The following is a 22,490-nucleotide window of genomic DNA, read 5'->3' as shown; positions in this document are numbered from 1 at the left end:
ATTTATCAGTTTTCATCTGGTAGAGGCGTTTCCTCGTCTACCTTTTCTGGCTGCATGTGTCACTAGGATAGAATGTGAATAGAACTTCCCTTAAAGGACGACTGAAATGAGAGGGATATGGAGGCTGCCATATTTATTTCCCTTTAAACAATACCAGTTACCTGGCAGTCCTGCTGACCTAGTTGGCTTCAGAAGTGTCTGAATAACACCAGTAATAAACATGAATCTAATCTAGTCAGATCTGCCAATAACGTCTGAAACAATAGATCTGGATATGCTTGTTTAGAAATACAAATCTACGTGTAACTTAAATGTGTTACCATAGCAACAACCGTGCTAGTTGAGTAACAATGGTTGCGCTAATAGCGTAACATTTGGTATACAATGCCGCTTTTGCCATGTGATGCCTGTGTACGGCAATATTACCACGCTTTCCTGCATCAGGTCCATTATGTTGTGGCAGTAGGGTATTGTGCCATGTTAGCCATCAGTTAAGGCAGCATGTTTTTAGTCAGGTTGGCAACAGTTATTGGCAGAAATATTCGAAGACTAAAATTTCAATCAATAGATCTCCTTCATGTTCTTTGTAAAGGACCTCCTTCTACAAAGGATCTAGAGTAGGAAACAGGCCTATTGACTTATGGAAAGCCTTTAAGAAATTTGACAGTGCTCAACAGCCTTCCCTTAGTTCAACACAGATCTCCTACTCTGTGTCAGGGGCTTCTTACATGCAGTAAGGTATATACCTCAAAAATAAGACATTCACATAACATAGTGTAATGCCACCTACTTACTAAATATACTGTATATATTCACTGAAACCTTACTCTTTACATATTTTTAACTTAGCCAATGACTGGTATCATCTTGGTTCAAAACGTCCTATGTTGTCTCATGATGTAATTTGTAAAACAATGATGACATTTTTAAACATAACTTATTATTACCATAAGTCAGTCAATATTTAGCCTCAAAGCCATGCTGTCACGGCACTGGACCGTGTGTCCTTGGCTGCTAGAGACAACTGATAAATACGTGGTTGTGGATAGACTCGTGGCCTTCATCTGAGCATTCCTACATGTAGTGCTTATTAGCTTAGTTTGTAAACATGGCCAGCACTGTTCTTTTACTGATGTTGATGACAATACAGACTTAATCACTGAAGGCAAATATGGTTGCATAATACCTAAACATACCAACACTGCATGAGGCAATAGCAAACAAGTGCCTTTCTTCAGCTCATTGCTGAACAATTCCAAAAAAGCGGCCATTCTCCTACTCCTCTACCCCTCACCACTCTGTTGTAAAGGCATGCATGCACTGCACATATACAATGCCTGTACTAATGCAGGAACACAATGAAGGACAAAGGGTGCACTGACATAGCTACCTGAAACAGCTGTGTAGCAGGGGAATAATCAAAGGCAAAGAAGTAAAGGAGGCTGCTATATAGTCCATAGTTGGAGGGCCACCCCATAAGAATCTTGGTGTTATCTGGCACTGCAGAGATGCAGGGATACCCTTTTCACATACCTTCACATTGTACTGCCTATCAGAAATAGTCAAATGGTCAATGATATACTAAACATCCTGGGTTGATGCAAATGTATGAAACTTGGAATTGGACCAGTCAAACCCAGTTGTGGATGATCAGTCCAATTCCAAGCAGCACAAATTTGCATAAAATTAAAACATTTCCATCAACTCTGAAACTGACCATCTCTGTTGCCTACCCCCACCTTCTTCTTATTTTGGCGATCCCTTGCACTTAATTGTCCCACTGCTATAGCATGCAGCATTTAGTGGGAGAGCAACACCTCCGTTTAGGTTCTGCGTTTTTATTTAGTGCATCTTACATGAAATGTAGTGACAGCTTAGCATCTGATTGGCAGCCAATTAATACCATACTACATACTTCATACAAGCCATAATAAATAGAAACTCAGAGGAAGATGTAGCTGTTCTGGTCTGTCACGTTGCTCTGTATGTGTTATAAGGGGAAAATGTACGTGCCAAGCTGGTGATACTACTGGGGGCAGAGGAGGAGGAGGGGCATGAATGTTTTACAGGGTGAAGAAAGGGGACGTGACTGTGACTGTTGTAAAAAGTCCCTATACATGAAGAGGGAACATTGGGGATATGACTGTTTCACAAGGTGTCTCTATGTGGGGGAACACACTAAGGGCCTGATTCACAAAGCGGTGCTAACCCAGTTAGAGACTTTAGGCATGATAACCATTGCACCACGCTGGTGAAAAGCCAGTTTAGGTGTGATAAGTTTAGGCGAGATAAGTTTAGGCGTGATAAGTTTAGATCGCGCACAAAGTCCTGCATGCAAAGCAGCGCCATTAAACTCTATGCGAAGTGCACCAGACTTTGCTAGCGCAAAAAGTTTGATCAGCTGTGCACTGCGGTGCTAACCCAGTTGGTGCTTAAACTTATCATGCCTAAACTTATCACGCCTAAACTTGTCACACCTAAACTTATCACACCTAAACTTATCATGCCTAAACTGAGTTTAGGCGTGATAAAGGGCTTTTCACCAGGGTGCTAACTGTTAGCACCGCTTTGTGAATCAAGCCCTTAGGGTATGACTGTTAAGTGGAGAAAGGAGAGTTGATACTGGTTTATTATAGGGATAATCACTTTATAGGGACGAGTGAAAGTGTGCTTGTTTTAGCAGGTGTTACAAAGGAAGGGGAGTTGGAGCATGCAGGTGTCACTGTCAGGGGTAGAGAAATGGAGCCAACTTTGGTGTCATTAAAGAGACATGTGGGTTCTAGATCGGTGTCACCGCAAGGGAATGTGAACACACAAATGTGTTGGGAGGAGTGGGCAGCAGTGCAATGGGAATGTGTTTAAACAGGCAGGGATGGCAGGAGTGTGGCCTTCATTACAGAAATTTGAGTATTTCATGTTATATGGCAATTGCAGCAACTAGTCACACAGATACAGAACAACCATGACCCTAATGTAACTATGCAAATTCTAATTGCATTCCAGTTGATAAGTTGATATAAATGGTGTGTAGATGCAAAGTGGTGAATACCTGTTTCATGAGCCAAATGTGCTCACACACTACACTACAGCCCATTTCCTGTTCTCTCTGGATTTGGCTGTTGGGTGCTACAGTCAGGTGTGACCATGTGACAACCAAAGCAGGAACAACCATATATATTAGACTACTTTACCTAGCATTCCTACATTCAATTTGAAACCATTTCCTCTGTGTGAGGAGATAGGGCTTTGTAGTTTGCAAGAAGTAGGGGAGGTGAGCAACTATACGACAATCTGCTAACAGTACACTGCTAAGGCACAGAAGGTGTCATCTGTATGGATAGGTACACAGCTTTAGCTTAGTACTACAACTAAATACCTTTTTGAATTTGAAAAATTCAGCTCTGGAGGTAATACTTGTAATTTATACTCATTAACATAATTGCTGTAAGTTTAGTTGCGCTTTAAGACGGTGTTCCAAGTGTCCAACAAAATACATAGCAGCCAGTTCTTTATTGACAAAAGTTTGCACTGTGCTTGTTTTTATCTTAGTTGAATCAGGCTAAGGTGATTTAAAAATACAGGGTTTTTTTTTAGCTTTTTACTTTAATTTTTCTTTTTTAAAAATTGTCTTTTTATGAAAAAAATAACATCCTTTTAATCCACACAGATATACAGTATGAGCAAGATTGACAAAATTATAATAGAAAACCAGGAAGAGAGGAAAAATTGTAAATACAAGTATAGGATGATGACTTGGTGCTGATATAATAAAGGCTTTCCACAATGCATCCAGTAATTAAACAAAGAAAAAAAGCTAGAATATACATGTGGATTCATCTAATAAAAGCATATAAACATAAATATGTAAAGAAACAACAATCATGGAGTGTATATTTACTAACCTGGGTGAGAGACCAGACAGACAAGAGGCCCCAGATTTCATTATCTTTCTCACGGTTGTCATAGAGCGAATAAGTTATCTTTTCCATATGATGCGTTATTTAGTACTGTATTTGTGGAGAACATGTGACTTTTTAGGTATAGGTTGACTCTATGTGGATGGCAGAACCGCATTACAAAATTGGCCAAAAAGAGTGTTGTGCTCGTAAGATAATGAAGGAAGGGGTCAGATCTGACTATACCTAGCACTTCAGTTGCTAAAACAAAACAGATGTTCCAACAGTGGACCTGGTTAGCTAAAAGGCCACACCCTCGGTAACATAGTTCTGATTCAAACATTCAGGGGTTCTAAAGCAGTCATAAAAAATATTTCATTTTTCTAATAAGACTATTGGCTTAACCGAGAAACACTGCCTGCCCTTGCTTCAGATTCAGTGCCTCATCCAGTTTATCTTGCCAATTAAGCATGGCCTTAGTAACTTCAGGAAAGTTATTGAACCAGACAAAAAATCTGGGGATCAGGCTTATATTTTGACCTGTATTTAAAATGTCTTGGTCTGGCAGGCTATCGTCCATACACAGTAGATGTCCATGATCTGGATGAAGGGATCGGTCTCGGAGGCCTAAAGGCCATATATAGTAGAGGCTTGAGACAAACCAACACATCATGTTCCCATTCATACAAAGATTGGGTGTTTAATATGGTAGCAAATACCGGTAAATGTTTTCTTTCTTGATGAATCAGGCCCATAATCCTGAATTAAGTGGGCCAATAATAGACATCTCACTAATGGTGCTTTTTACAAGAATGATTGCATATTTACGTTTATTTACTACTTTTGGTTGCTACTGTAATAATGATAGTTTTCTGTGTCAGTTATCGCTTTTTTTGGTACCAAGTGTTCTTAGTTTTGCTATTAAACTCATAGTTTTGCTATAAATCTCATGTAAAGCTAATTTTTATTTTTGCTGTATAAAAGAGGAGCTTTATTCTGGTTAGCATTTTATTATTAATACTATGCATGTACAATGATTATCTGTGAACTGTGAGATTTCCAGGAACCCTGCCCTCTTAATTTCAATTGGGAATTCATTTTACTGGTCAAGAAATGGTTAACAGAGAAATACACCTATTGGAGCAGGGACATAAGTGCATAGGCTGCACATAACTCTCTGATGGGCACACTTATGTGCAGCAGTAAATTCTGACACTGCACTGCTGCATGCATTTAAAGTGCAACACAGAGCTGTACCATTTGGCATAGTTAAACGGGGGGAGTGCTGCAACAGAGAGCAATGCAATTGCCATGCATTTGTGTAAAACTCATGGCCACCTGTGTTGCAGAACAAAGTGTAGCACCCACAGATCCTTAGAGAAAATGAACATATGCAAGGTATGCAGAATACAGGTTGATGCCACGAACAGCACTAAGATCAAACCAATAGTTTATATATTTATGTGTTCAGTAACAAATAGACAAAAATTCCTTGTACATCTAAAAACCACAAACAAAAAAAACCATACAAATATGTCATGTCATACAGTACGTACCATATACAAATACAGCAGATAAATGCAGCATAAGCATAATTGATCTAGAAGGGTGTGCGCAAATGTACAGATTTCATTGGTGTATGCATAGACATGTTTACATGTAAGCCTTCCAGTAGTGTATTCATGTACAAGTATTCATGTACGCAAATAAAAAGGGTTCCTACCCCAAATTGCTGGCACAATTCTAAGTTACATTGCGTCCTGCAATGCCATTTTGCTACCGGTATATTTGTAGCTTCCCCTAGCAACATACTAGTATATCACAATCTACGTGTTGTTACCACTGTTGTTGCTTAGTATAATACTTTTATTGCTTATGCTGTATTTTTCTGTGCAGTTTTAATTGGCATGTATTGTACAGCAAATTATACATTTGAGTTTCTCTTTCTTGTGGTACAGTACTGTTGAATACTTCATAGAACATTTATTTATTTGTTTATGATAATCATTTGCTTTTCAGTTATAAAACGCTAGCTTTTGAGTTTTGCCTACTACTGGTTGTTGGATGTACAAATATATTACTATCTGTAGTTTTTAATCAATTGACCTTAATTACAACATTAATGCAGCATAATCATTGTAATTTTTTAGCGATCAAACACCTTGTAGAGCTGTGAAAGTTCCTGAACACGTTTACAGGAAATGCTCTGTGGTTATCTTTCACACTTCACTTCTGTTGTTATTTATGATTTTTTTCAGACTTTCAATTAAAAAAATAAAAGAATTTGGCATAATGTGGTAAGGCAGGATGTTTACTGAAGGGGCCATTTATGGAAACCCATTAGGCCCTTGTTTTTTTCTAGTCTTTAATGGGGCCATTCTGTATTTTCAGAAATACTACCTTTGAAATAATTGCGTATTTGAAAAAAAAAAAGTTTTCGCTGTACCAGTGAAAAAGTTATCTTTTTAGAAATGAAATCTAAAGGAACAGGAAAACCATGCCTGATGCCCAGTAACTAATTTAAAGCCAACTTAAGCCAAAAGTTTTGTCTTTCTTAGGTTTGGATAGGACTTTTTTCTATTGCAGAAATACAGCATAATATGTCTGATTTGACCTCAATGAGCCTGATGCACTAAACTCCAGTAAAGTTGCCGTGCACAAAAATGTTACAGTTACTAGCGCAGGGGGAATGCCAGCTGTTAACTCATCAGTGCCAAATGTGTTACCAGGTTACCCACAGTTTACCATAGCAACGCGTGCATTACTGCAGTAATGCGTGTGGTGCTAATGGGTTAATGACCAGTGCTTCTCCAGCACTATTAACAGTAAAATATCCTTGCGCTTATATTTATATGATCTGTATTGAGTTGTTTTGTCCTCTTTGCTGAAATTATGGCGTTATTTGCTTATGTAACATCATATGCATGTATGTATCATTGACCTTATCTTACTGTAGCCAGTAAGTCTTTTCTTTACCTAGTGTCGCTATCACAGTGTTCTCTGTTTATGCAATTTGATATGCATGTATGTAACTCTGAGCTCACCTCAATAAACTTTGTTTAATACAAAAAACTGCTGTGCGCTTCCCGTGCACAGCAACTTTACTGAAGTTTAGTGCATCAGGCCCCGTGAGCCATATTGACTAAATATGGGTAATGATGCCCTACCCAGGGAGCAAAGGGCAATTTTATTCTTACTTATACAAACTACATAGCACACTTTGAAAAGTTAGGGGAACCCTCATTACTCAGGTAATGTGAGCATTGCAAGGGTAGCATGCATTACACTACTTGCTTAGTCTGCATTACTCCAGCAATGCTTTCATTACCTAGGTAACGCAGGTCGTGCTAATTGTGCAATGCACAGTACGTAGTCAGGGTAAGTAATAGTAAAATTACTCTGCACCTCCTGGGCATGGCAACGTTACCAATATTTAGTGAATATGCCCAATCTGTGTTGAGAAAGCTTAGCTATGTTTGCTAATAGAGTGGGGTAGAGCTATGACATTATAATTAACTCACCAGTATTCGGTAAGCTCACTTGGCCTGTGGCCTACAAGTATACAATGATGGCATGCTTACAATCTGAACCTTCACAGAAGAACACATTATTCATAAGTGACATTCAGCCTTTGTTCACACTACAAGAGCTTTTTTAAGTGCTTTGGGATTTTAAAAGCTCTTGCTAATGTTATCCTATGTGGGTGCTCACACTAAAGCGATGTGATTTTGTAAAAATCCCCCATAGCATTGCATTAGCAAGAGCTTTTCAAAATCACTAGCGCTTAAAAAGCTCTTGTATTGTGAACAAGCTCTCACAGTTATTTCTGTTTCCTAGTTCTGCATAGATTTTCCCAAAAGAGCTGACAATTTATTGTTGCAGCAGCAGGCAATACCAAAACAACTGAAAAAAGCTGATCTGTTCTGTATACAACACTAAAGAAATGGTCAGAAAGGTACAAGCAGCCCTATATTTTCAATAAAGTTTATCGGAAAAGCAGAGAATCACAGTTTCTTGCAGAAGACCTTTACGTGGAAATGTACCTGCAGCCCATGGACTGTGGTATAGAGCACTGACATGTCAATAGCTGAATACATTACAAACCTTTAGTTTTCCAATTCTGCACATGGGAAAGTCAGATCATCAGGAGCCTAGTGGCTGTTTTGACATTTCAATATTCAAGTTCCTCTCGAGTAGGGGGCACTGAGTTGTGGAGTGGCCATTTTCTAGCCTTCAAATTAGCAATCTCTTTAAAAACGGATGAGATTAGCGCTATCACAAACCAGAATACAGACATTCATGAGAATGACAGGTCTAATAATGGTGGAGGCCAGTAAAACTGTACCTCAACTTGTTGCTTACCTCGTTCTTCCTATTACACATCTGTCATCATATACTCTTTTAGGTTATGTGTGCTTAAAAGTATTGTTCAAGCAGACCTGAAGGTTTCTTAGTGGCAGACTGTATTCAGAGGAAGAGGGTGCCTTGCCATATGTCTTATCCATTCTACAGCTGGAAAGAATGTCCTCTCATGTGGAGATGTGGTTTATGCAGAGGTGTGGGGGAATGGTCTGTAGGTGATCTGGGGTGAATGGTGGGGAGTATGTGAATATTCTCTGTACATATGTGGATGTATTATATCAATGGCAGAAGCTTCAATGTCTGTTGTGTGATCATGTTGGGGATATTGGCCTTAAATCAATTAATATGCATGGGAACTTCAATAATAAACGCTACGAAAATGTCACAATGTCAGTCTGTGTCTTGTTTTGCCCAGAGTGTGATAATTTTTTATTGTAGATATAAATTATTATTTACTATATGTTATTTATAAAGTGCCGTCATCTTCGGTGGGGCTGTACAGAGTACAATAAAGATGGCGGGCTAACCATAAATACATACTTGCACAACACAATCAGAACACATGCATAAAATGCTTAAATAGTTCATGCATGCTATGATAACATCCAACAACGCATGTACATGTTGAATATATAGAATAAGGAGTGGTGAGGAGACATTAGGTAGGGTAACAAGGGGTTTGCAGATGAGGCAGCTAGTTTTGACATCTGGAGGGTTTCAAAGATCAGAACATGAAGGACATGATATGAAAAAGAGTGTATAATGATTGAACAAAGAAACTTCTGAGAAGTCCTGGATGTGAAAATGAGAGGAGTTGACCAACATAAAGGAAAGAAGAACTTCATGTGTGAGCACTGAAGGTTGCACGTTATAGCACTATTGCCTACTGTGGTATTGTATAGAAAATAGTACTGACACAGATGAATAAATCAAACTGTGTAAATAAATAAATGTATCAATTACAAATACAAACATGACAAGACAATAAGGGGAGGGAGTTTCGCTTATTAATTTGTACTCAAGATGGACAAGAAGTGGAAACACCAGGTAAGGCTGTGAGTAAACTGTAGCTAAGGTAACAATCAATACCTTGTCAGTATGTGACAGTTGGCAAAAATATGCCTACAAATGAATTGGCTTTCCATTTTGACTCTAGACTGTGATATGGACATTAGACCATGGTTGGGACATAAGACTGTGGTAGAGATATTGGACTCTCCTAGGTACATTTGACCATGGTTGGGACATGAGACTGCGGTAGGGACATTGGACTGTGCTAGGTAAATTAGACTGTGGTTTAGACATGAGACTGAGGTAGAGATATTGGACTGTGCTAGGTACATTAGACTGTGGTTGGGACATGAGACTGAGGTAGAGATATTGGACTGTGCTAGGTACATTAGACCATGGTTGGGACATGAGACTGCAGTAGGGATATTGTGCTGTGCTAGGTACATTAGACCATGGTTGGGAGTTTTGGGGCATGAGACTACGGTAGAGATATTGGACTGTACTAGGTACATTAGACCATGGTTGGGACATGAGACTGCAGTAGAGATATTGGACTGTGCTGGGTACATTAGACTGTGGTTGGGACAAGGGATATTGGACCGTGATATGGACATTAGCCTGTGATAGGGACAAAAGTTATCTAACAGAAGTTTGTTTCACCGGAAGATTACCAAAGTATCGCTATAAGATAAAACAGTGACTCAGTCCTGCCATCTTTCAAAGCTCTTGGCTGTGTCCGCTGTTGTAAAATATCATGACTTACAAATAAAAGGTATATGCGCAATTGCCTTTTCAGATAATGTTCCTTTTTATAGTATGTATAGTATTTATAGTATATATAGTATATAAGGATAGGTTTACTTTAATGTGGGGATGTAGCCATTGTATTCATTTTTAAAAAATAGTCCAGGTTTTTGTGTCACAAAGCCCAAAATGTAATCTTGCCAAAAACAACATCATTCAAGTCACTTGTAGAGAACATGGCTCTTCTTAGCAGAATATGGACAGCCTGACATCCAAATGTCATCACTCGTTCCACAATGAATCCACTGATTTTCTCAAGGTGGAGGGGTTAAACGGCATGCCAGCTATGACCCTGTACATACCACTGATTGAAATAGATGGTGAGTCCTGTGTGGCTGAACTACACTCTGGGGGAAAGGTACTATACAAATCAGTGGCAGTCCTGTGAATACTGTAATTTTCAGCAAAATTAAAGAGAACCTGAGGTGTGTTTAAAGAATGTTATCTGCATACAGAGGCTGGATCTGCCTATACAGCCCAGCCTCTGTTGCTATCCCAAACCCCACTAAGGTCCCCCTGCACTTTGCAATCCCTCATAAATCACATCCGTGCTGTGAGGCTGTGTTTACATCTGTAGTGTCAGTCTCAGCATAGCTCCGGTCCCTGCCCCGTCCCTTCCCTCTAATCAGCAGGGAGGGAAGGGATGCAGGCAAGGACTGGAGTTCTGCAGGAGGCGGGGAGAGCAGCAGACTGACACTATAGAGATAAACACAGCCAGCTCTGACAAGCTGTTTGTGAGCAGCATGGCTGTGATTTATGAGGGATTGCAGAGTGCAGGGGGACCTTAGGGGGGTTTGGGATAGCAACAGAGGCTGGGCTGTATAGGCAGATCCAGCCTCTGTATGCAGATAATGTTCTTCAAACCCACCTCGTGTTCTCTTTAAGGTATGTAATGCAGTTTTATAAACTTACAAAAATATCTAGTGAGAAGATGAGGGAGCCATATCTGTGAATAGTCCTGGCCTTCTTCATGATACCTAGCCCTTGTTATTCCCTTATACCAAACACCTAATCCTAATTATCCTCCTGATGCCTAATCCTAACAAGTTCCTAAATGCTAATCCTTCTTTTGCTATTGTATCTTATGCATATTCCTAACCACCCCCATTCTTAACATCATCTACCAAGAGTTGATGCTAACCAAACAAACACAAGCTTATACACTTTAGTAGCTATTACATCTTACATTGCAGTGAAGAAAGAAATAATTCTCTACAATATAACTTTGCTACCGACTTACAAATTTTTGTTGCTGAGATTCTGACATGAGTGACTGCAGTGATCACCAAGGAAATGGTAAGTGGGAGTGTTTGCACAATATTAGCACAGGCTAGTGAAACAGAGAATGGCAATCAGGCATCCCTTACTTCCCCGTCTAAGCAGTCACTGCGGAAAACCTGAAGATTTTATACCCGTTTCCTGTCAATATGGTTGTAAAGCTAGAATAAAAAATAAAATAAGCATAACTACAGTAGGTTAGCATTGGCTAGTGAAGTGCTGCTTTGCACCATCTAACATTAGTCTTTAGAAGGCCAGAGCATGAAGTACAGCTGCACAGAGGCCTGTTTCTAGGAAGGTCACAGAGACCTGAGCTGGGACAGCTGCTGCCCAAGGGAGCGGCTAGACAGGGAAGAGGGAGATTCTGCATATGGAGGGGAAGGCTGCAAAGGGGGTCTGTAAATGGAAAAAGTAAGGCTTCAGATGAGGAGTAACACATAGATGAAGGAAGTTACTGGCCAAGGCAACTGTACATGGTTGTTACACATGGAAAAAGGGACTGTACACAGAATGGGAGGGGGGATGCTGCACACGCAAGGGTCATTTGCTATATACTCTGTGGGTGGGGAGGCGGCATGCATATAAAGGGGAGCCACAAAATTGGAGAAAAAGTATACAAATATATATAAATCTGACCTTGCAAATGCACTAAACCAGCCGCTAGTAACCTGGTTAGGGGGGTTTTCATTTTGAATTTATATAGTCTTAAAAACATAAGCTTCCTTGAAGTTTTAAATATCATTAGTTGGCAAGGTAATGCCTCATGGCTTTAAACAATGCTGGTGTACAGTATTGCTATATATCGCTATATGTGATATCAATATAGTGGATTTATACTTTTTAAGAACCTTCCACAAAATATCACAGCAGCCAGTCAGGTTCAGGCTTTATTTCTTTTCTTTCACTGAAATCTGTTTAAAGGGACTCCGAGCAGTGCAGAAACTATGGAAAGATGCATATCATTTTAAAGCTCTCTTTCTCCTCTTTCCAATGATATATAAACCACCACCCTACGTCTTTTAGTTTTCGCTATTTTCGCGATTGAAATTGCCGCGGCCGCGATTTCGATCGCGAAAATAGAGAAAACTAAAAGGTGTAGGGCAACGATTTAGGTGTCGTCAGAAAGAGGAGAAAGAGAGCTTTAAAATGATATCCATCAAGCCATAGTTATATTGTATTACACAGGACGACACTTTCCCCAGTTTCAGCAGCTCCATTCAGCAGAATGCAGATGCTGACTTTGACAAAAAGTCGCCCTGTGTAATACAATATAACTATGGAAAGATGGATATCATTTTAAAGCTCTCTTTCTCCTCTTTCTGGCGACACCTAAATCGTCGCCCTACGCCTTTTAGTTTTCTCTTTTTTAGCGATCGAAATCGCGGCCGCGGCAATTTCAATCACGAAAAAAGCGAAAACTAAAAGGCGTAGGGTGGCGGTTTATATATCATTGGAAAGAGGAGAAAGAGAGCTTTAAAATGATGTGCATCTTTCCATAGTTTCTGCACTGCTCGGAGTCCCTTTAAACCTAGTGATGTTTAACAGGCAGTTTTTCTGAAAGCATTTGACAAGCAAGGCCCACTGATATGTTCAAACTTTACAGCATTCTATATTTTCTATAAACACGGTATAAAATGTTAAACAAGGTTTTTACTGATGATTTCTAAAAGTTGTAAAGGTCATGCAAGTGAGGGTGATAAACGACATTGCAGCTCTTTTCTGGTGTATATTTTTACAAATCTTTGCGCTGATTTGGGTTGATTTGCCACATACACTAGAGTGGCTGAAAGCAAAACCGCAGATCATATAAAGGTACAGATGGGATCAGTGACCTGCGGAATAGAATTGCAGACTGAGCAGTTTAAGGGCTTTTCTACACAAGTGATTCCCTGATAATGCTGTTTTGTGCTTGAGACAGTGCCTGACCTCCCAGGACTGCGACAGGCTGTGCTCTTTTGAAGGGACCATATAATGAGAGGGATATGGAGGCTCCCATATTTATTTCATTATAAAGGACACCTGAAGTAAGAGGGATATGGAGGCTGCCATATTTATTTCCTTTTAAACAGTGCAAGCAGTGGCTTACCTACCATAGGGCTGCAGGTGCTCATATCACCGGGTGTAGTCATGGCTAGGGGTGCGACTGTGGTGCTGGCCACTGTGTTCTTCCACCTGGGACCTTTTCTCATAGTTTGGGCAACATTTGGGAAAATAGCAGCAGGCAGTGCATGGAACTACTACTGTACTACTTCTTGCACTAGATGTAGCACCCCCTTCCAGTACCATGGGCAATGTGTTTCCTTGCTCTCTATTTACTGCCTGCAGTGAGTGAATGTGCAGAGCAGCAGAGTGTGCAGAGAGAATGATTGCTGTGCTGCAGATGGGACATTAGTAGGGAGAGGTGGCAGGATGTGTTTAGTGCTTCAGAAGTTGCCTGTCATTAGTAGCCAAGTGCACTGGCTGCTTTAAGACCAAAGTGCCCTGGACTATTGATTATTTATCCTGATCAGAGTAATTAATAATGCTGGGCAGTCTGCTGTTGCGGAAGCCAGTGATACAGGTGCTGACAGCTGACTTCTGTAATGAGAAGAGAAGCAAGCTCCAGGAAATTTAGATTAGCTTGATTGCACGTAATCTTGTCTCTTTTCCCAGCTCCCCCTCCCACCCTTTTGTCTTTCCCATGACCCTTTCCTCTTTAAAAAATTTAGTGGCTTCTTTTAACAGCATGTCCATGCCAAAAAGCACTGGTGATGGCTGCAGTCCTGGTGAGAGGTCTTCCTGCCATTTCTCCTCTCCCACCAGGCTCTGTCTTGTGCCTCTACCTTTTTATCCCCCTCCCCTCCTCCTATGCATCCCCCTCTTTCGTATGTCCCCTTTTCTGACTGTCCTCAGAAGAGTTCACAATCTAATTGTACCATAGTCATAGTCTAATGTCCCTACCATATTATTATTGTGTATTTATACAGTAAAGCACTGACATCTTCTGCAGCACTGTATAGAGTACAGAGTTTCATAAGTTAGCTCCACCCACATGCAGTGGTTTTACCGCGATAATCACGGTAAAATCACCCAGGCAAAATGGCAGGCGCTACCGCTTTGCTACTTTGTAGTGAGAACGGGCCCTCACTGTGGGTGTCATTTATAGAATGCCGATTGCCTTGCAGTCATGTTAATCCTTTTCGCTGCTGTAGTGTCTAAATCATAACTGAAACAAGCATGCAGCATATATGACTACTCTTAAGCCATAGCACATGGTGTTCATACTCCTGGGTAAGTGGCTGAAAAAAATAGAAGCAGAGTATCAGCAGGATAGCTAGAAAATCAGGAGAGTTTAAAGGAAATAAATATAGCAGCCTTCATATCACTCTAAATATGGAGTTACTTCCCTAGATCAAGCACATTTCTTATGACTACATTTTCTGAAAAAAAATGCATATAGGAGTTGAAAGTTTATGTTGCAAGTTGTATTTCTTCACTGCCTACAGCTTGCTGCTCCTTGACACAGCCCCCTCTCCTTTTGTTGTAACCAGAGGTTATATCTAATGTGCAAGTTCAAGAACATTTGGGAAATAGTGACTATAATATAGTAACATATGACCTACTACTCAACAGGGTTGCGGATATGGGGACTACTAAAACTGTGAATTAAAAAAAAGGCTAAGATGGACTTGCTAAGACTGGTAGACTGGAATAGTAAATTATAGGGCCAGGACACTGAAAGTAAATGGCAAACGTGAGGCAGGGGTCACACTTCTCGGTTTCCGTGTGCGTTTTCTGCACAGAAAAACTGATTTCAACTGAGAACTCATGTTAATCGATGTGCTAGGTCACACTTGACATCTTGCGCAATTTGTCAGTTTTCTCTATAAATTACATTAGCTGCTGTAAGGCAGAGGTCACACTTGTCTTTCAGTTTTCTGAGAAGTGTAGAAAACTGGAAGACAAGTGTGACCCCTGCCTCAAACTGATTCTTAATGGTAAGTGTAGAATGTACATACCTTACAGAAATAAAAATTCTAGATCTAAAAAAGGCCAGTAAGGATAAATAATACTGTTTTAGACATGATTAAGTGTAAAATGATTGCCTTAAGTGCATTAAAGAATGAGGGGACTGCATTTCCACTAAAGAAGAGGGAATGTAACAAATACTGCAAAAAAGTCATCAGACTTGCGAAACTGGAAGCTGCAAGAAAAGTGGCTAGTGAAATAAAGTCAAAACCAAAAAGTTTTACAAATATATCAATTCAAAAAGAAAGAAGGTAGATATTATAGGACTTTTACAAGAGGACCAAGCTAAAACAGACATTTTAAAAGGTTGTTTTGCTTCTGTTTTTACCAATGTGATGCCTTTAGCTCATGATATGGCCCTGGGTTGTTCCCAATCCACCTTATTCAGCATCATTTGCCCATCACAGGAAGGTGTATAGGCATGATTAATTAAGATAAAGATAGACAAGGCATCTGGTCCAAATGATATCCAGCCCCGGGTATTAACCACTTGCCGACCGCACGCTTATACCGTGCGTCGGCAAAGTGGCAGCTGCAGGACCAGCGACGCAGTACTGCGTCGCCAGCTGCAGGCTGATTAATCAGGAAGCAGCCGCTCGCGCGAGCGGCTGCTTCCTGTCAAATCACGGCGGGGGGCTCCGTGAATAGCCTGCGGGCCGCCGATGGCGGCTTGCAGGCTAAATGTAAACACAAGCGGAAATAATCTGCTTTGTTTACATTGTACGGCGCTGCTGCGCAGCAGCGCCATAAGGCAGATCGGCGATCCCCGGCCAATCAGCGGCCGGGGATCGCCGCCATGTGACAGGGGACGTCCTGTCACAGGCTGCACAGGACGGATAGCGTCCTGTGCAGCCCCGATCACCGGGGGGACAGGTAGGAGAGGGAGGGGGGTGAATGTCGCCGTGGAGGGGGGCTTTGAGGTGCCCCCCACGCCAGCCACACGCAGGCAGGAGAGATCGGACCCCCCCAGCACATCATCCACCTAGTGGGGAAAAAACGGGGGTGATCTGATCTCTCTGCCTGCACCTTGATCTGTGCTGGGGGCTGTAGAGCCCACCCAGCACAGATCACATAATTCAATGCTGGTCCTTAAGGGGGGGTAAAGGGTGGGTCCTCAAGTGGTTAAAGGAGTTGAGTTGAGTTCAGTTATTGATAAGCCACTTTATCTTATTTTCTGTGATTCTCTTTCAAGTTCCTTATGACTGGCATACAGCTGGTGTTTTCCCCTTATTCAAGAAGGGAAATAAATCAGAATCAGGAAACTATAGACCTGTAAGCTTAACATCAGTTGTGTGAAAATTGTTTGAAGGTATCCTAAGGGACCCTAAAAATTATGTAGCACAGAATAATCTTATTTCCGTTCGAACGCATGGTTTTACTAAAGAAAGGGCCTGTCTCACATACAGTACATGCTCAGCTTGTGGTGAATAAAAATGTAGATTTTGGGAAAGCAATAGATGTAGCATGGACTTTGCAAAGGCTTTTAACACTGTTCCCCACAATAGCCTAGTACAGATGCTGAGGATACAGGGACTAGGAGAAAATGTTTGTATGTGGATAGAGAACTGGTTAAGGGATATAAGGCAAATAGTAAACTGTTAGCAGTGGGGTGCCCCAGGGGTCAGTACTTTTAAATTTAATTATTAATGATTTAGTAGATGGAATACAGAGTAGTGTAGCCATCTTTGCAGATGAAACAAAATTATGCAGAATTATCAACACTAAGAAGGATAGTGAACTATTACAATAGGATCTTAACAACATGGCCATATTGGCAAGCAAATGGCAGATTAAATTTAATGTTGATAAATGTAAAGTCATGCACCTTGGACATACCAAGGGTAGAGCACCATAAAAAATAAATGGCATACAGCTGGGAACATCAGACTTGGAGAAGGACTTGGGAATACTGGTTGATAAGTTAAATAATTGTACACAATTCCAAGCAGCGGTAGCTAAAGTAAATACAATTCTGGGATGGAAATAAAATTCTGGAATGCATAAAACGGGAAATTAAATCTTGAGATTCTAGTATACTATTCCCTCTGTATAAATCACTTGTGAGGCCACATGTGGAGTATGGGATACAGTTTTGGGCACCACACTATAGAAAGAACATTGACCTTCTAGAACGGTTACAAAGATGGGCAACTAAATTAATCAGAGAAATGGAAGACCTCACTTACCAAGAAAGGTTTTTGCCATTTTTGCCATTTATTTAGAAAAGGGTCTTTCACAGTGAGAATGGGTACAATTTGGAATATCTTACCTCAGAAAGTAGTTATGGCAAACTCCATATCTGCATTTAACCTTTTTCTGCCCGCGTCACGCTGATGGGCGTGGCCGCGGCGGCAGCCCCAGGACCGCCTAACTCCGATTGGCGTAAAGTCCTGGGGCCAGCTAATGCAGGAGATCGCGCACACGCTGTGCGCGCATCTCCTGCTTGGGGGCGGAGCTCCGCCCCACCTTCAGTCTCCGGTCTTGCCGCTCGGGAGACTGTTAGACGGCGTCATCGCCGTCTATTTCTATGTATAGCGCTGCGATCGGCAGCAGCGCTGTACTGGGGACAGCCGTGTCACACGGCTGTCCCCATGGGGGACAAGAGAGCGATCAGCTCTCATAGGCAGAAGCCTATGACAGCCGATCGCCGCAATTGGCTGGCTGTGGGGAGGGAGGGAGGGAGGGAGGGAAGAATCTTAAAGAAACAGGTATTTTTATATAAAAAAACCTGACATAAATATTTAGAAAAAAAAACAAACATGGGGGGAGCGATCAGACCCCACCAACAGAGAGCTCTGTTGGTGGGGAGAAAAAGGGAGGGAGGGGATCACTTGTGTGCTGTATTTATAATAAAATAATTCTCAGCAAAATGTACCACCCAAAGAAAGCCTAAATAATGGCTGAAAAAAAAACAAGATATAGATCATTTCATTGTAGTAAGCAGTGATAAAGGTATTGGCGAATGAATGGGAGTTGAAAGTTGCTCGGATGCATAAGGTGAAACAACACCGAAGGCTGAAGGGGTTATGCACAGCAGAGAATAAAGCCAGAGCTCACCACATGGGCTGCATTTGAATGACTTATCACCTCATGTGCACCACTTATACAGCTCAAATACACACACAGTAATCAAAAAGATGCAAAACATATGCATAACTAAATACTTACCATGCAAACAGGAAAGCACAATGGGAGCTGCTAGCCTGGTAGTTACAAAATTATGGAAACAAATACGGGTAGAAGGCTGCACATCCCTGACCTAATACTACAGTTGAATGGTTAATCGCTGTGGCATACACCGCTCCTCCTGGACTAAAATTGCGCACCCCGCATCCAAACAATGCAATACTGGTTTATGGAGAAAGTTTAGCTTCGATTATAGTTTGCATGCAAAATACAATTCACTAGACATCTGCACCAACAATTCTCCGGAGCAGATGTCCTACACTATCTGACCTTATTTAAAAGCATATGTCCTTACCCTGGCAGCAGCTAAGCAGAAATGTGTAACTTACATTCAATATTATTGTTATGTGTTTTCTCCATAAACCAGTTTCCCCAAACTTCCATGGCAGCACTACGGGTATTGTCCCGCCCCCACAATACCTCACAGGACCCATATGTATAAATGTTTGCTCCTCCCCATTCCATGTGTCTTTTTTTCTGTCCTCACCTCATAGGACCTGCAGGTTTATTCCTGCACAACTTTAATTTTTGGAAAACCTCCCTCCTGGCTGCAGAAATTGTGGTCTTATTGTAAGTACAGAGAGCCTTTGCTGTACTTCACCTCATGAACTCTAAATGAGTTTTATAGGTGAACCCCCATTCTGTTGTCTCTGGGGGGGGTCACGGTATCCTACACTGTCTGGTGTGCCTGCCTAATACTGAACCATAAAATGGTGCAAAGCGCTGGCGGTACCTGTGTTAATCAGGCTAAAAGCCTGAATGTGGGGCGGCATCCTATCTTCCTTCCTGCCTTTTCATTTTCCTTTCATCTCCCCTCCTTGCCGGGGTGTCGAGCCAGCGTGCGCTCCATTGCTGAGAGGTTCGGCTGTTAACTCCGCCCCTTCCGTCCGCGGTGGAGCGCATGACGCAATGCGACTTCCGCCCAGGCCTGCCCGATGATTGGCTTAGGCGGGCAGAGCGGGGGACAGTGCGGCCAGCCCATTCTCCGCCTCCTTCACGGACGAGCAGTATTTTTAAATAGCCTGAGTGCGCGCCGGCAACATGGTGGCTGCATATGGCGTAGAGGTCGAGACAGTCAACGACTCCTTATGGAGGTAGGAGTCGCAGTTCCTCTCCTTAGGCATATGGCTGTCTGTTAGACAATCTGTGAGAGGGAACTTTGTTTTTTACCTTTTCCTATGCTTTTTTTCTAGCTATGGCTTCTGTAAATCAGAGGCCAGCTGTGGATGCCAGAATGCCCCGGTCAGAGCAGCAACATGGAGAGAGGTAAGGAGGGGTTTCAGGTAGGTTCCTCTCTTACTTATTTAAAAAAATGATGTGCTGCTTCTAGCGGACTCCAGGGAACAGAGTATCGTACACAGAAAGATTCTTATAGATACGTTGGAGAGCTTCGGATGGCTGATAAACTTTTGAAAAAGCCAACTGGAACCATCGAAAGATCTAATTTACTTGGGGGCAAGGTTCCTAACAGTAGAAAACTTGGTATGCATCCCGGATCAGAAAATTCCGATAATAAAGGAGAGAGTGTTACAGATTCTGTTGTCACATCGCCTGGAAGCATCTATTTGTATGAGGACCCTGGGTACCATGGCAGCAGCTATACCCATGGTGCCGTGGGCACAGTGGCATCAAAGATTTCTCCAACAGGGGTTTCTGAGACAGTGGGACGGCGAAAGTCTTCGTCAACCAATTATGATAACGCGACTAATGAAGAAAGACCTAAGCTGGTGGCTCTCGGACACAAATCTTCGGAAGGGACTTCCACTACTTCCGTCTCGCCCAATAGAAATCTCGACAGATGCAAGTATGTTGGGATGGGGAGCAGTCTGCCAAAATCAAATGGCTCAGGGCCAATGGCCTGCCTACATCACACATTAGCCAGCAAACAGGCTGGAACTGCGAGCAGCCTACTGCGCTCTTTGTCATTTTCAACATCTAGTGAAGGACAAAGCAGTTCGAATGAAAATGGACAATGTGACGGCAGTGTCCTATATTCGTCACCAGGGAGGAACTTGAAGTTTTTCACTTCTAATAGAAGCAGAGAAAATCTTCAGATTCGCTGTACGCAATCTCCTCTCTCTGACAGCTATTTATATTCCAGGGAATCTAAAGACAGTACCAGACTATCTCACTCGTCATCAAATTTCCAACGCAGAGTGGTCTCTATCCCCGAAGGCATTCGACATGATCTGTGCTCGTTGGGGAGTTCCGAGTGTGGATCTGATGGCGACCAGATTCAACAAAAAAGCACGGAGATTCTTCAGCAGGTTTCCAGATCCGGAGGCGGAAGAAGTGGATGCCCTGACAGCTCCTTGGCACTTTCAGCTGGGTTATGTGTTCCCTCCAGTACCAATAATTCTTCGCCTACTCTTGAGACTGAGGAAAGAGAATGTGATGATCTTAGCAATTCTACCAGACTGGCCAAAACGCCCTTGGTATCCTATAGCTCGATAGATGATGAAGGGCAAACCGTTCCTGCTGCCGATCAGCAAAGACCTTCTGAGCCAGGGCCCAGTATACCATCCGAATCCGACACGTCTGAGGCTAATGGCCTGGCAATTGAAAGGAGGGAACTAAGAAGTTTTGGCTGTGATGAATCTTTGATTTCTACACTAATGCAATCGAGGAAGGCCACGACAAATGTATCCTACGAAAGAATATGGAAGATTTACTTGAGTTTTGCTTCAGCTGGTAACTTTGATCCTTTACAGCCAGAAGTCAGCAATATTCTATCATGTCTGCAGTCAGGAATTGATAAAAGTCTGAGTTATCACTCAATTAAGGTGCAAATCTCAGCAGTTTATGCCCTAACATCAGTTAGATGGGCATTTCATCCACTCGTCAAAAGATTTATGGCGACAGTGATGAGGCTACGGCCTCCTATCAAACCAGTTTTTGCCCAATGGGATCTTCCTCTAGTCCTTAACTTCCTGTCGACTGATATGTTCCATCCAGAAGATTGCTGTTCTTTGGAGAATATAACACTTAAAACAGTATTCTTGGTCGCAATAACCTTGGCCCGAAGAGTCTCTGAGATTCAAGCCCTTAGTCACCAGGAGCCTCATCTAACTTTTCTTCCAGACAGAGTGGTTTTAAGACCTGTACAACAATACTTACCTAAGGTTGTGTCATCCTATCACTTGAACCAGGAGTGGTCTTTACCTACCTTAACCTTGCCTGATTCAGACAGTCTGCACCCGCTTGATGTAGCCTCTACGTTAAAGACGTATGTTTAGATGACCAAGGACTTTAGGAAGTCTAATAGACTATTCGTAATCCATTCTGGTTACAGAAAGGGGGTAGCTGCTTCATCAAGAACTATTGCAGCTTGGTTAGTCCGTTTAATCCAAAGAGCCTATAAAGCAGCGGACTTAGAGCCTCCTAAAGAAATTCGGGCTCACTCAACCAGGTATATCGCAACATCCTGAGCGGCACAGGCAAAAGTGGCCCCAGAAAAAGTATGTCATGCTGCCAACTGGTCAACCTTAAAGGGAACCAGAGACGAAGCACCCTTGTGTATTTTACCATGTATATCAGTAAGAACATTAGAGAAAACACTTACCATGCTCTCTGTTTCACCCTCACTGCTAAAAGTGTCTGTTATCAGCAGTCACAAGAATCCCAGACTGAGCAATTAAATCTGGCTTTGCTGGGAATGATTATTGCTGAGTCATTATAGCAAAGCCACAAGGGGGCAGGCTTGGGCTTGAAATAACACCACAGAAGACAGACTTAGCTATAATCTTTCTGTAGCAAAGCTAGACGGAGCAGCCTGACTTCTCAGTCGGGGATTCTTATCAGAGGTGATAACAGTCAGATTACACAGAGAACAATGAAACAAAGGGCAGATTAGGTGTTTACTGTCATGTTCCCACTGATTTATAAGGTAAAATACAAGAGGGTGCTTCATCTCTGGTTCTCTTTAAATACCTTTATTACTCATTA

Source organism: Hyperolius riggenbachi, chromosome 9 (assembly GCF_040937935.1).
Source record: "Hyperolius riggenbachi isolate aHypRig1 chromosome 9, aHypRig1.pri, whole genome shotgun sequence".
NCBI classification, from domain to species: Eukaryota; Metazoa; Chordata; class Amphibia; order Anura; family Hyperoliidae; genus Hyperolius; species Hyperolius riggenbachi.
The sequence above is the reverse complement of the archived record's forward strand: the minus strand, read 5'-3'. Positions refer to the sequence as shown.